The sequence below is a fragment of the Danio rerio genome, chromosome 20 (genome assembly GCF_052040795.2).
Source record: "Danio rerio strain M-AB ecotype USA chromosome 20, GRCz13ab, whole genome shotgun sequence".
In the NCBI taxonomy this organism is placed as follows: Eukaryota; Metazoa; Chordata; class Actinopteri; order Cypriniformes; family Danionidae; genus Danio; species Danio rerio.
In genome coordinates, this window is record NC_141040.1 from 49,412,780 (window position 1) to 49,425,047 (window position 12,268).

The 12,268-nt window shown below is 37.2% G+C and overlaps 1 protein-coding gene across 2 annotated transcripts in view; it reads right to left on the reverse strand.

Annotated features, from left to right (window-relative positions):
* klhl29 (kelch-like family member 29) overlaps window positions 1-12,268 on the reverse strand; it is a 611,610-nt gene that overhangs the window by 426,815 nt on the left and 172,527 nt on the right. The window lies entirely within an intron of this gene.

Sequence of the window (12,268 nt, forward strand, 5' to 3'; positions counted from 1 at the left end):
ACAATACTAAATTGAAACTTTATTTTTTTACATGGTTTAATAATTTTTTGTTATTAAAATTGAAGTTCCTGTTTCAAAGCTTACAGATAGATGGCTAATTTGTATGTCATTGACACTTTTGGCACTTTTTTGGAGTATTTTCAAAAGTTTTTTTTTCCTGTAAATGATTCAATAAATACCGTACCGTGACATTCATACCGAGGTATTACCGTACCGTGAAATTCTGATACCGTTACATCCCTAATATATATACAATTCTCAACTTTAAATGAATAACATTACAAATAAGTGTTGGTTTTAGTTACTTTGTCATTCACAGTGCTTCATGGAATTGTAGGTTTTTTATTAATGTGAACTACACAATCTTCTACCAGGCTACTCTAGAGCAGCAGGTATATTTTGTGTCGCCACAGTGGAATGAACCGTCAACTATTCCAGCATAAACTTTAAATAAAACATATGCTGGATGCCCTTCTAGCCACTACCTAGTATTGGGAAACACACATACACTGTGGCAATTAGGATCCAAATCCATACCATCTGAAGGAAAATTACTAAAGGTTAAATATGGGCAGGACTGATACAAAAGGAAAAAAAAAAAAAGAGGGGGAAGTGGAAACAACGGTAAGAGGAAGAGCACCGCAAACAGAGTGGTCGAATGAGTTGGCTCTGGTTGAAATCGACAAGTTGTAAACGCCAAAAAATGAGTGGCTGCACAAGTGTGCCGGCGGTGACCGAATCCAGCGAAAAGCAACTGCTGTTAAGAGCATTTGGAGAGACCTTTGGCTGAGATGGTGGTTTTAGCCATTGCCTGAGATCATGTGCGGTTTCCACAACAAAGGGAGCTGAGTGACGTCGCTGTACATAGACGCAGGCCTTAGGTGATTTCCCTCTAGTTCCCCAGCTTCAGGTACTTCACATTTTTACAACAAAAAAAAATAAAAAATAAAATGCTAGCATACCAGCATCATTGACGTGTTGACTACCAAAACGATGTGTATTTAGCTGTTGACTTTATCCATACCGCTCCTACTCATTGAATGAACTATTAGTGCACATATATATTGAGTGCATATAGAGACCGCTGGACACACGCACATACACACACTCCCACACACTCACACACATACATTGCACAAACTGTTTAACACCCAGATCCGAGCAGTGCCTCTGGTGTGGTTTTTAATTGAGAGAAAACTGATGCGACTGAACTGTGTTTCCTTGAATTAACTCTTTACATGTTGTTTACCTTTGCATGGGCCAGAGAGCCAATGATTGTTAGGGGTGTAACTTTCTTGGGGTTTGTTTTTGTATACTGATGAAATGCTCCCTGGTTGTCCTTCATGTAGTAGATACACTCTCAGAAATAAAGGTACAGGAGCTGTCACTGGGGCAGTACCTTTTCAAAAGGTACATATTTGTACCTTAAGGGTCCACAATGGTTCCTCAAAGGTACACTTTAGGTACATTTGGGCACTAATATGCACCTTTGAGGTACTATTGTGGACTCTTTAGGTACAAATATGTATCTTTTGAAAAGGTACTGCCCCAGCTTCTGTACCTTCATTTCTGAGAATGTACTTATTATTATTATTATTATTATTATTATTATTATTATTATTATTATTATTATTATTATCATTATTTCAGTGGATAAATTTTTCTTTAGGGGTGGTATAAATTGATCCTGATATTTTCATAAAACTGTTTATTTTCAATTTTGGTTGTAGTGAGATGTTGGTAGTGATTTCAGTGATGGAAAATTTAAATATTTCAATACAAACTCATTTGGTGAATTTGTGTAGTATTTTTTGTGTATTTTGTTTGTTACGTTTAGTATAGTTTGTAGTCTGTGGCTTATAGCTATTTGGGCTAAAGTTAAATTTGTATTATTGACGGATTTATTCCGTCTGGCACCCGAACAAAAAGTAAAATATTACCTACTTGGAGTTTAAGGTAGGGCCACCATTACAACTCACTCAATCACACACACGTACACTACAGTCAATTTAGTTTATTCAATTCACCTATAGTGCATGTCTCTGGACAGTGGGGAAAACCGGAGCACCCGGAGGAAACCCACACCAACACGAGGAGAACATGCAAACTCCACACAGAAATGCCAACTGACCCAGCTGGGACTTGAACCAGTGACCTTCTTGCTGCGAGGTGACAGTGCTAACCACTGAGCCATTGTGTTGCCGCACATCAAAACAAATGAGCTACTAAATCAAAAGGTTATAAATAGCCAAGAGAATTTGTTCAATTCTCCTCATAACAGGTTGACTTGCTTCAAAAACACTTGAAAGGAGATTCTTTCATAAAAAGATCCCTAAGGGAAAAAATGAATGAGGAAAAATGCCTCTAAAAACTACTGCTACAAAACATGAGGCAGGCCCTGATGCACTCCATTAGCTTTTTTTCCTTCAAAAATGAACATGCGCTAATAAATTACACGCCAAAAAAAAAAAAAATAATAATAAAAAATAAATACAAACAGTGCATTTTGATTTCATGTGGACTTAAAATGACGAGTGGCTTGTTCCTCTGCAGTAGCTACGGCTTCAAAAAGCAGCCGACACTGGCTTCGGCTCTCGCGCAAACAGACGAACAGCACAAAAAAAAAAAAGCTCCTCGCTTCCATTCAGCGCTTAATATCTCTATGAGCACAGCAGCCTTTGAGTGCTGTATAGGCAGGGAGGAGAAAGCTCAGATTAATTGCCTGGGAGATTCTCTCCAGCCGCCCCACTGTACCAAAAGAATAGCAGCCATTGTGATGTAAAAAGTGAAAAAATAGAAAAAAAACTGTACTCTTCAATGTATGAAAAGGCCCAGCTGGTGGAATATTTGCTGTCATATGAGCAGAGGAGACTTGAATGTGACTCGACAGAGTGAGAGTGTGTGTGTGTGTGCGTCTCAATGAATGCGTGCACGCTATTTAGCCCCACTCTGAGCTCCTAATGCATCCTGGGATATATTATGTGGTGCGTTTTGAAGGCTGTGTAATTAAATGAACACATGAACAGAGGAAGATGGGCATTATGAAGTGAACTGTAGCTCTCTGCGGTGGTAAATAGGAGGTGAGAGAGAAAGAAAAAACATAACAGAGCTTCATTTTACCTTTACTTTACTTTCCCATGAACAAAATAAAGTTTTTATGAAAATACTGAAACTCTTTCAACGTTGTTTGCATAGGCTTGAATTTCACAGTAGTTTAAAAACACTCAAAAATGTCTCTGTCAGTGTTTTCAAACAATTATATTTGATTTACCAAAGTCACACAAGTGCCAGTTTCACATCTGTCACATCCATAACGAAGCTTTTTTCTCATAAGTGCGAAAATAAAATAAAATTAATTTTTGTTCTCTAGAGAGCCAACTCTTATCCTTTTGATTAACATTCTTTCTTTTAGGTTGTGCTGTTTAATTCACAGAATCTCTAAAACAAAGTGTGTTGTATACTCTACCCAGCAGGCACAGGACGTCAACGTGACGCCAGATTGACGCTGTACCCCAGCGGGGATGTTGCATTTTGTTTGGAGATGAAAATCAGGTTCAAAATCATGAAAAATGGCAAAACTCAACGTCAGGCCGACGCCAATGCCCAACCTAAAATTAAACAAATGTCAATGTCTGATAATGTTACAGCTTGACAATGTGTAGACATTGCCACTTTGACCTATCAGACATTGGATTTTGGTTTTCATACCTGGTTACTTTTCAATCCAACCTAAAAACAACCAAATATCATTGTCTAATAAAGTTACAGCTTTACGTTGTTTTTACATTACCACTGACGTCTATCAGACGTTAGATTTTAATTGCCATACCTGACAAATAAACGTCAATATTTGACGTCAATATGATGTTGTTTTAAAATGTTGGATTTTGGTCACTTTTTAACACAACCTAAAATCAATCAAATATCAACGTCCAATGATGTGACAGCTCGATATTGTGTGGATGTTACCACTATAATGTCAATCAGACATTGAATTTTGGTTTCTATACATGATGAATAAATGTCAGTATTTAACGTTGATATGACGTGGGTTTAAGGTGTTGATGACGTTTGATTTTGGTCCATTTCCAAAATAACCTAAAATCAACAAAATATCAACATCTAATTATGTAAAAGCTTGACGTTGTGTGGATGTTACCACTATAACGTTTATCTGACGTTGGATTTTGGTTTCCATACCTGATGGATAAATGTCAGTATTTGATGTCAATAGACGTGAGTTAAAGATTTTGACTTGACGTTGGATTTCGGTCAATTTCCAACACAACCTAAAATCAACCAAATATCAAATGATGTTGTGTGGACGTTACCACTATGACGTCTATCATGTGGATTTTGGTTACTATACCTGATGAATAAATGTCAGTATTTGACATCAATATGATGTTGGATTAAGATGTTGGCTCAACGTTGGATTTTGGTCACTTTCCAATGCAACCAAATATCAACGTCTAACGATGTTACAGCTTGATGTTGTGAGGACATTACCATTATAGGATGTTGAATTTGGTTGCCATACCTGCCAAATAAATGTCAGTATTTGACATCAATATGATGTTGGTTTTAGGATGTTGGCTCGATGTTGGATTTTGGTCAATTTCTAACACAACCTAAAATTAACCAAATATCAACATTTGACATCATTATTGGGTGCCAAAATAAGATTGTCCTTAGATGCTGACTAGACATTAAATTTTGGTAACCTGACATCACAACCTAAATTTAACCTAATATTAATGTCTTATGACAATGTGTGTCTGCTGGGTAAACTCCCAGACTCGCATAAATCACACATGCTTATTTCCCTCATTTAAAATAAAAAATGATTACAGATTTATATTTTTCTGCTCTCGTAACTCTGAGGTTATGGGTTTCGGAAAATATATCAAAAGTTTCAATATAATGTTAACACATGTAGCAGGCTATTTTTGGTTTTTAAACTTTTAACTTATGTTGTTGTCTTGATAAGTGTTGTTATTGTGTCATTGTTGTATGTTTGTAATTGTTGTCCTAAATCCAGTGTTGAAGAAAAATTTCCTTTCTGTGTCAAGCAGAACGGACAATAAAGTTTAAACTAAACTATGTTGTTACACCAGATTTTAAATCATAATTTCATTATTTTATTTTATATTTAAATGATTATTTGTCTTGGTCTTTTATTTTGAAAGATTGTTATGTTCTTTTTGCGGGGTTAAGAGTCACAATGTGCACGTCGGCTGAAGTAGCGAAGCAAGAGAGCTATAAGTGTTGGCACACTCAGAGCTCCTCCTCTTTTCTTTAGTCTATTGAGAGGAAACGTACGGTTTCTATAAGCTCTGCTCATTTGGCGTTAAAATGCTGTTTAGCTGTATATATTATGTTTATAAAACCTGCTTTTGAGAAAACAGTCCATGTAATGTTATATTTGACCACTTGTTCAAGTTGTTAATCATTTACGTTTTATTAAAGTGCTGTTAATGGGTGAAAGTTATAAAAAGTGAATTGGCGGCCTGTGAATGTGTGTCACGAGTGAGAGATGTATTAGCGCCTTGCAGCTAAAGTTTTGATTAAATATCTTATAATTAGATAGATCTACTTCGATAAATAGATAGATATGCAATAATAAATAATATATAGATGTGTGTAGATATATATGTATATAAATGGTTGAATATGTATTATATATATATATATATATATATATATATATATATATATAATGTTGAATATATATATTTTGTAAGTACACTAAAGATGCATTGTGACTTATTAATAGACATTATAACAGTGTGTTTTATAGTTGAATATCTGTGTATTTCAAAGATCTCTTGTGGTTTAAGGGCAAAAGAAAGACTCAACTGATATTGGGATAGTGACTACCTGATTGTGTGTGTTGTACAGGTATGTAAATTGATATTTAGGTAACACTACTGCTGTACTGCAATGCTGTAATTGTGATTAATTATTAGTATATATTTATATAAAATTATTATTTATATTCATATTGTTATTAATATTACTTTTATTTTATATTACTATGTGATATTATACATCTTCTGTATGTATATGTGGAGAGCTTGTCCTTCTCTTTCCCGATGTCTGTTGAGAGGAGAGGCAAAAGAGGGACTCAACTGATATTGAGAGAGTGACTGTCTGATTGTGTGTGTTGTGCAGGGCAAAATAAAATCACCTCAGCGTGACCAGATTTGTGTGGATACTTCTTTTAATTAAAAATAACAACGCAGAGAAACAACCGCTACAGATATATTCTCTGTGAATTTTGGTTTTAAGTTTTTTACTGCAAACCACACATCCATAACCCTGGAATTGATCAAACACGTCTGCTTTCCCAAAGGCTTCGCTTTTGGCCTGAAGCTGGGCGCCGATGGCACAGACCACATGAGCCTGAAACCATTGATGGACGTGTGCAGAGAAATGGAGAGTAATATATAGATAAGCAGGAGAAAGACTGATTGAAGCACTCGCAAAGCCAAGGTCGTGGGTCGCCGGAAACACACACATGCGCTGATAAAATATATAGAGAACCTTGAATACAAGGTAAGCCACTGTGGATAAAAGCGTCTGCCAGATGCATATGTTTAAAGTCTAATGCAAACAGTGATAAGGCAGGGCCTGCTGGATAAAGGAATGCAAAAATATAGAAAAACATAAAGCTGAAGTGACACTATCTAAAAAAAGCAACACTTTTTTTCTTAATCTGGCAAACTCCGGTGTGAACTTTATGCAACTTGTAAATGCTTCACGAACAGTTCATCTGGAAACAATTTAATTCAAGGCTTATAATATAAGACTTTTTTTTGTGAAAGTACTATATTGTACAGTGGATTTGTATGCCTGATGGTAAATATTCAAGCAAACAAAAACAAAAAAATAGCATATTATGCAGCTGATTTTGCAATGTGGAAGTAAGCTCTTTTCTGTGATTGAGTTTCATTTGTCACTACGGGGAAATGACTAGGAATAACACATGGCAAGAAACATCAAACTACTTGTCATTAACACACTGCTTTGTAGCACAACACATTAAAGTCACAATATTGTGATAAGAAAATATCTGTTTATGACAGCAATCAGCATATTATGCTCTTTTGAATGGCTACAAATGAATGGAAGTGAATAAGACTGGATGTCTCGATCAAAATTACCTTACACTCTAACTTGAAAAATAATACACAAATAAACTGAATACATATTTATTGTATATATGTACAGGGCACTATGTAATAATAAATCATTGTGGATTCATTTTTTTCCCATTTACATTTTTTCATGTTACATTTAATTGCTAAGTTTTAGTAATTATAATGCATTTATAATCAATTTAACAGTAAATTATTAAAAGGTTAACAGTAAAATACTTTTGTAAAGCGTAAATAATTGAATAATGATTTTTTTTTTCAAAAATTTTTGGAAATGCACTAATGATTCCAACATAGGCTCATTCTGAAAAGTAGTCCTGTGGACGTTTCTGGAGACCACGAATTACGTAGCTGGAGGTACGTATGGCAGCATTTAATTTTTTTGAAGTGAACACTACAGGATGGTATGACGCCGTTCCTTTTCGCGCTTACCAGCTGACTGCTTAACTTCGTGTGGAGGGCTTTCCTGCAGCAACCAGTTTGTATAGGTAGCTCGTTGTGTACATCGGCGGACTTGAAACGCAGAGAGGATTTGATCACGGTGACGACGACTGGGTTTGAGTACGAGCAAGAGCGGTTCCAGAAATCAGGTAAGACAAAAACAGAAACCAAAAAATAAAAAGTTCATAACAGGGTGAGAATGTGGTAAAATTTGAAAATGTGGTAAAAATCTGACTAGGGCTTTTCTTTTTTCTGGACGGCTTTTGTAAATCCTTGATTGGGTTTAGGAAAGTAAGTGGGTGGGTGGGTCAATCGATAAAATTGCTTGGGATTAGAAAAGGAGGAGGGTGGGTCAGTCGATTGGCCGGTCGCTCAGTCAGCCATTCAGTCAGTCAGACAGACAGTCAGTCGACAGCGTCCTCTGGTGGGTTTACGCCAGAACAGAGTGGGCGCAAACTGCACTCACAGCCCACACAGAGGCCTCTTGCAGATTCGCAAAAACAAAAACTGCACAAATACGTACTTCAGGGGACGTATTTCGCGGCCTCCAGAAACATCCATGGGACTACGTTTTCATAATAAGCCTGGGTTGCAGCAAATGATTCCAAATTATTACTCACTTACCTACTGTATAAAATGTTAAAAATGCTGCAAATGTAAATCAATCATTTCATAAAACACAACTTTTATAAAAAAAATTCATAAAACAATTTCAATTTAAGGCAATTATCCCTAGAAATGGAAAATGTATTTTGAAAATGGTTTAATAAGAAAAATTGCCAAATTCTGCGACAATATGTGGATTCCATGATTCCGTCCTTGTTTTCTGCATTGAATCATAAGGCCCTAAAGCAACGTTTACACAACTATCCAGTTTTTTTTAAAAGTATCATGTTTACGTTTTCAAAATTATGTGTTTACACATCTGCAAAAACTGGCAAACATGCTGTATAACATATGTCAAGCCAATATTTGGAGCTGTCACCTTTTTTTAGTAAACAGCACCTGTAGGGAACTGATGATGCGTCTTCGGCTGTGTCTATGTAGAATTTGCTGTGTGTATGTTAGATGTGTCTCCACTTTTGGTTGAAATGTGAAATAAATCCACACTTGCTAACAAAAGCATTAGAAAACACTCGAGCAACAACAACACTTCTACATACTCCGTCGATGCTGTTTGTTTGAACTTGCCTTTAATCTACACTTCCCTAAATAGAAATGTACACTCATTATGTCATCACTTTCATCTTCTTGTTTGAGTGTTTTCACAAACACAACATGCAAACACATCCACTTTGAAACCCATTTTAGGATCGCTAAAAAATATTGTGTGCTGTTTGTTTCAACTACTCATTTAAAATAAGCTGAAACAACACAATTCTTAAGGCTTTTGATGGACAACGTTATGTTCAATCCACTTAAATTTGTAAAAAAAACAATAGGTGAACTTAATTCCTTTATGTTGTCAAAACACAAATCAATTGTGTGGAACCCAGCATTTGTTACCCACCCGGGCTTATTATGGATGCGTCCTCCAATATACATTTCAGGAGAGCGCCAAATACATCCCAGGAGGTACATTTTTTGCAGTTTATGTTTTCGTGAATCTGCCAGAGGGCGCTGCGAATGATTTTTTTTTTTAGATCTTAAATTTCTCTCGTGAGAGCCAATCGTACCTGCTGTTTTCACATAAATCCACCAGAGGCCGCTGTTGACTGACTGACTGACTGACTGATTGACCAACTGACTGTCCCCCCATCCCCCTCCTTCCCTAAACCCAACCGATACTGTTTTCAAAAGCACCGATTGACCCGCCAACCGCCTTCCCAAACCCAACTTACAGTGTTTCAAAAGCAAACCAGAAAAAAAGCCTTCACGGCAACATGATTTTTACCACATTTTCACTTCTTACCACATTCTCACCCTATTATTTACTTGTTTATTTAATTTGTATGCCTTTGGTTTTTGTTCTACCTGCTTTTACGAAACCATTCTTCATCAGACTCAAACCACATCGTCAAGTTCAACTCCTCTCTGCACCTCAACTCTGCCGACGTATGTGGTGAGATACTGGACAAACTTGAAACAAGGTAAGAGGTCAGCTGCTAGAGGGAAAAGACACAGAAGCCGTCTGCGGTGTCATTCCACCCCTTAGCAATCGTTTTAAAGATGAAATGCAGTCATAAGTAAGCTCTGGCAACATAATTGATGCTGTCCATCAATTCCATCAAGTCCATGTTGTTTTTTACAGAGATCATTGTGTAAATAAAAACAGGCAAAACACTTGAAAAGTTTCCTGTTTTTGGTGTAAAAAAAGGTTGCGTAATCAGAACCTAAATGTATGCCACAGTATAAATCTAAAAACATGCGTTACATGAAGATTAGTATTATGAATATCAATACACATTTATTTATCAGATATTTATCATATTTGAAAGTTTTCAGTTGATCTCTTCCTTAATAGTTGTGAATGGATAGAATATGGACGGATGGATGGATGGAGGGACGGACGGATGGATGGATGGATGGATATTGGATTATGGACAGAGAGATTATAGACAAATGGATGGATTATGGACAAATGGACTATGGGCAAATGCATTATTGATGGATGGATTATGCCAAGTGGATGGATTTTAGACAGATGAATTATCGACTGATGGATGGATGCATGGTTGGATTATCGACTGATAGATGGATGGGTTATGGACGAATGGACGGATGTATTATAGACAAATGGATTATGGAAAGATGGTGGAATAACAAAAAAGAATGGAAGGACAATACAAAGGATAGATATATAGGTGGGTTATGGAACAATAGAATTATGGAATTATGGAACAATGGATGGATGGATGGATGGATGGATGGATGGATGGATGGATGGATGGATGGATGGATGGATGAACAGATGAACAGATGGAAGGACAGAGCGATAAATACTATATATAGGTATACAGACGAATGGATGGATAGATGGATGGAGGAAACAAACAATATTGGATGGATGGATGAATGGATGGACAGACAGAAAAACAATATTGAATAGATGGATGGATGGATGGATGGATGGATGGATGGAAGGATGGACGTGCTAATGAAGCATATTGGATGGATGGAACGATGGATGGACAGACAGAATAACAGAACAATTGATGGATGGATAGAACGATGGATGAATGGATACAACGATAAACACTATGGATGGATGAATGGATGGATGAATGGATGGATGGATGGATATGCAGACTGATGTGCGGGTGGGTGGCTGGATGTGCGAATGAATGGACAAACAACATTGGATGGATAGATGGATGGAGGAAACAAACAATATTGGATGGATGGATAAATGGATGGACAGACAGAAAAACAATATTGAATAGATGGATGGATGGATGGATGGATGGATGGACAGACAGAATAACAAAACAATTGATGGATGGATGGACAGACGAACAGACGGATGTAACAACAAAACGAGGGATAGATAGATGGATGGAACAATGGACGAATAGATGGATGGTTGGAGGGGTGAAACAACAAAACAAGATGGATGGATGGAAAGAAAGAAAGATGGACAGAAGCACAGACAGATGAAACAACAGAACAATGGATGGATGGATGAATGGATAAATGGATGGCCGGACGGATGAAACAACAGAACAGTGGACGAATGGATGGCACAACGGATGGATGGATGAAACAACCGATGGATGGAACAATGGATGGATGGATGGATGGATGGACAGATGGACGAATGGAACAACAGAATTATGGATGGAAGGAATGGATAGATGGACGGAACGATGGATGGATGACAGATAGACGGATGGATGGTACAACAGAACAAAGGATCAAAAGATGTATGGATCAAAACAACAGAACAATGGATAGATGGATGGAACAAAACAACAGATTGATGGATGGATGGATGGATGGATCTAACACCAAACTGGTCTCAGTTTATGCTACTACTGTAGGAAAACAATGGCCCAATATGCATGAAAGCATACAAATTGCAATAACAAAGAGCGAATAATATTATAAAACCACATAGATCAGTAAATTGCTTTTCTCCTATTGGTATACCTTATGAGTGAATCTAAATAGATAAAAAACTGTAGCTCTGGCCTTAATAATACAATTTGGAAAGATGTCCTGTGAGGGAACAGGGATGGAATCGACCACAGTTTTGGACAAAACAATCAAACCAACTGAAAATACCCAAAAGAATGCTGTGCCTTCTTCTCAATGGCCTAACAGGATACAGCCGGTCCAAAACTGTACACAATTACAGCAGATAGCAGGCAGATAGGGGAATGTGTCTCGAAAAATAGCAGGAAAGCCACATCATATCTCAACGAAATCCAAAAAGACAGATGCTGCAGCAGAGCAGCATTTTTTGTGTGAGATAGCAGCTCGGGTCTTGACGCCAAGCAGAGCACATCCTCATACAAATTGGGTGTAGCCACGTCCATGCAAACAGTCTGGCCCAATCTCGTGTCAAATCTCATGGGGTTGCAATGAATCAAACCCGCGGTACCTTCTCAGCAAAATACGAGATCAGCCGAAACACGCAAGGGGGCAAAAATCCCATTACAAAGGTCGGGAACATCACTCCTGCCTGGCGTCTGTCCATTTATAGGCCAAATGGTTCCTTTCTGAAA